Genomic DNA, 4,020 nt, shown 5'->3' with positions numbered 1-4,020 from the left:
CCCCTATTCCGCTGGTAAACGCTGATGCGGAGGCAGCACAGCCAGCCCCTCCTCAGGAAATCCATCCTCCATACACATCCTGCTGTATCTGAGAAGCTTCCACCTGAGAAGTTGCCGTATGGACAGTGAGGTCCCACATCAGGCCGACTGCCTTCTTCTGCAGCTTCTCCAGCATTCATTCAACAGCTGCTGCAGAATTTAAATCTGTGTTTCCAGAACAGTTATGCCACTCATAGCCCCAGCTCCACTGAAGGTCTCCAAACACACATGGGCACCAAGTTGTCTCTCCCTGCTTACAGAGAGCTGCAAAAACTCCACAGGAGCTGCCACAGACTCGGCTCCGGGCAGGCTCTTGTCCCAGAGCTCTTCTGCAGCCTGAGCTGGCAGAGGAGGGCAACGGTTGCCTGTGAATGTCACATCTGGAACGGTTTTGATTTCATTGTTGGGGAAGGGCTGGAGGGGTGTTCCTATGGGGAACAAAAGTTTTGTTCTTCACTTTCTTGTGATGGAGCAAAACACTTGAGAAGTTTCTAAATGAGTTATTTCAACATTTACAGTTTACTGGAAGTAATTAGGAATATTAATGTGCGCAGTACAAGGACATTTATTTTACATTACCCTAAATGCTCAGAACTCCTCTCTGGGAGCAATTCTGAAGTTAATGGCTGCATTTTTAAGAGAGCAACAGTTTACTTGTCCGACATACTGAAGAGGCTTTCCACCAGAACGGGGACTCTGCCCAGTGCAGCCAGCGTGGACACTCCAGACTGCCTCGGCAGCACGACAGCAGCCACTGAAAACCACCATCGATCCTCCTACCATCTTGTTCCGCAGAAAAACGAGAGTTGCTCTGCATGCTAACACTGGGGATCTGCAACTAAGATAAACACTCACTACTCCAAGCAGCTCCGATGTAGAACTTCAGAAACTGAATGTACGGCGCTACATCTAGAACCACCAAAATCCTGCTTTGTCCCAGCATGAGGGACTGGCACAAAGCTTCAAGGTCGATCACAAGGACTCAGTCACCTTCAGCCTGACTGTTTGCAGAGCTTGTTTCTGCATAAAAATGCGTGCTATGGGCACCAAGGGGGGAAGGAGCAGCAGCCCTCTCTGTGCTCCTACCCAAACACGGTCACACAGAGAGGCCGGGGTCTGCCGAGGCTGTATCGCCCTGAACGTGCTGAAGAACTTCACAGCTGCATGTTGAGCTGGGCAAGAACACACCACCATCACCACGAAGAGGACGTTGTCCACGTTCACACTCGATGCAAGCTGAACGTGGGTGAGCCAGCAGCACGATCTCACACATCGGCTGGGCTGGGCTGACAGCTGGTTCCCACTGAGACGGCGGCTGGCATCAGCACCAGGAGGGAAGGTTGGTCTTCACATATAAAAATCACAGGAGGCTTAACTTCAGAAGTGCCAAAGCCAACAACTGAGCACACAGTGTTAGCCGAGCTGTGGACTTTGAACTCCCAACGCTTTTCTTTCAAAGCAAAAAATTCAAGGCTCAGAGGAGAAAAAGGGAAGAAGCTTATTTAGAGCTTTGTGGAATTAGTGGCTACGAGGCAAGCGAAGGCACTCGAATCAGTCATCACACCGAGATCCACAGTTACCACCTTAATGTGAACCCAAGTGAAAACCACGAGGGGGTCTGGAGGGCCCAGTGCCTTGAGAACCCGACTGAAAGCCCCAAACAGCTCGGGAAGCACCAACGAAAAGCAGCGAGTGCTGCCAGGGCCGAGGACACCATCAGCTTGGTGCAGAGAGAAAGGAGGAAGCTGGACATCCACTTCCAGGGCAAAACCCAACAGCCAGAACACCCACACAGGGTGGGCAGCAGGAAGGGAGAGCTCTGAGCGGTTCTGGAGTACAAACACAACCAATGAAGTATTTCAGGTTCCCGTACTAAGCAAGCTTCATGCAAAATGAGCAGCACAGAATTTTAAAGGCATGAACTATGAGAAAACATTAGAATTGTAAAACACCGCAGCTTGTTCACTTGCCTAACAGAAATAGTGTAAGAGAAACTTCTTACCGCTGCCTGACAGACACAGGAGAAATGGGGACCACGTGCTGGGGATGGGATTTTAGCTGCTGTTCAGACCTAGAGCTCACTGTCCCCAGTCCACAAGCAAATGCTGGCCAGACCCTCCACAACTGCTCATAACCGCAGGAAATGAAGCAATTAAAACCAAGACAGAAAACAGACTGCGATTATTAGAGTAAATAACATGTTCTGGAAACTGGTTAAGGTGGGGATCAACAGCTGCCAGCGGAACCTCACGACTCCAGATGTCAGCATCCATCCCCACCCGATCTGCACCATCGAGGTGCTCTGGAGATGAACCTTCAGAGCTACCAAAGAGCCTTTTGCTGTTCTGAAACGAAAGAAACGGACTATCTGTGCGAGTTGACTCAAAGAGTTTAAATCCTGACGGGCGAGATGCCCCGAGAGGTGTTCTTCAGCGACACCGCTGCTGGCTCCCGCCCAGAGAGGGGCTATTTCTGGCAGCATTTACATCACTTTTATCTGCCATGGTCCATATGGAGGGGATGAACCAGCCCAGTGCAGAGCAGCTGAAACAAGACAAGGCAGCCGCCAAATGCAGCTCACAGCAGACGACTCCAGTCGAGTAAAGAAAGCACAACACACAAACCAAGAGAAACGTGAAATTCATTCGGTGTTTCCCCCGGAAAAGCTCAGTGAAGCTCTGAAGCGGCTCCTTACAAACCCTGTCAATACACACCAACACGACTGCAGTGTTCTGCTCATTTAGGAAAGAAAATTCTACCATGGTTACTGGGCTCAAATAACCAAAATGTCCCTGACACCCATCAGGTACCGGTGCAGAATTGCTCCTTCTGCAGCAGTTTACACAGGCTGGAGGCAAAGAAAATACTCTGCTCTGAGAGAAGTCACAGAGCAGCAACAGCGAAATACAAGGCTCTGCGGAGGACACAACGCGAAGCACAAGGTTGTTTACATCCACACGCAGATCAGACCGGGGGAATTCTCCTTCCAGCCTTTAGTTACACAGAAACTTCGGGGTTTTTTTTTTAAACCCATCCTGTTTAATCCATCATGTCTCTGAGGAAGATGGCTGGCTGTCGAGTAACGCTGCTGCTGCTGCAATGAGCAACTTCATTAGCAGTTGTGATACTCTGGTGTCCTCCCGGTGGAAGCCGGGGAGGCGAAGTGGCCATCCGCCCTCCTGCCACGCTCCAGCCCCACTCACATCCCCCCGGCTCCGCTCCAGCGGAAGCCTGACGGAGCTGTACAAACCTGAGACCAAACACACCCTGGCCAAAAAGGCTTAGCGTAGGCTTCACGTTCCTAAACCGAGCTCACCGGGCACTGGCACTCGACGCACGCCGTCTGATCACCTCCTCCTCATCTACCTGTCGTTGCTTTGGAAAAGGCTGAATTTGTGCTGGCGATGAAGAGCTGGGGCCCGGCTGAGCTGTGGCTCTGCGCAGCCCTGCTCCGTTCTGCGCTCCCAGAGGTAAACAAATGGCCTTTTTGGATTGGTATCCGAATCAGCAATGCTAAAAGCACGGGGCTGAACAAAAGGTTAGTGAAGCCCTATAGAAATCAAGCCCACGATAACGAACGGCTGCCCGCGCCCACCTCTGACGTCACTGCAAAAGGCAGAAACTGCTGCGGAGGAGAAACGCATCAGGTGATTTATGGACAAATACACAAGGTCAGGCCGGTGCATTCGAAGAGTAAAAGTCCACAGTCAGGTGAGGGGTGAGGTACTACCAGGCTGCTTCCGAGTTAAGAAATGCCATTTCAACTAGAAGCACCTCATGGACTACATCCTGTTTTTTTAGACACCAGAAGCCGCTGTCAGACACCAGAAGGGCACATTCATACGCTTCTTGTTCATCTGTTTCATCCCCCTATCCTGCTCTTGGCTCCGAGGCAGTTTTCCACAAACAGCATCCCACCAAAAAGCTCACAGGGTCCATTTCCATGTGGCCGTTTAAAAGACACCTTCAGCACCAGCCACT

The sequence above is a fragment of the Buceros rhinoceros genome, unplaced genomic scaffold (assembly GCF_000710305.1).
Source record: "Buceros rhinoceros silvestris isolate BGI_N320 unplaced genomic scaffold, ASM71030v1 scaffold26382, whole genome shotgun sequence".
Classification (NCBI taxonomy): Eukaryota; Metazoa; Chordata; class Aves; order Bucerotiformes; family Bucerotidae; genus Buceros; species Buceros rhinoceros.
The sequence above is the reverse complement of the archived record's forward strand: the minus strand, read 5'-3'. Positions refer to the sequence as shown.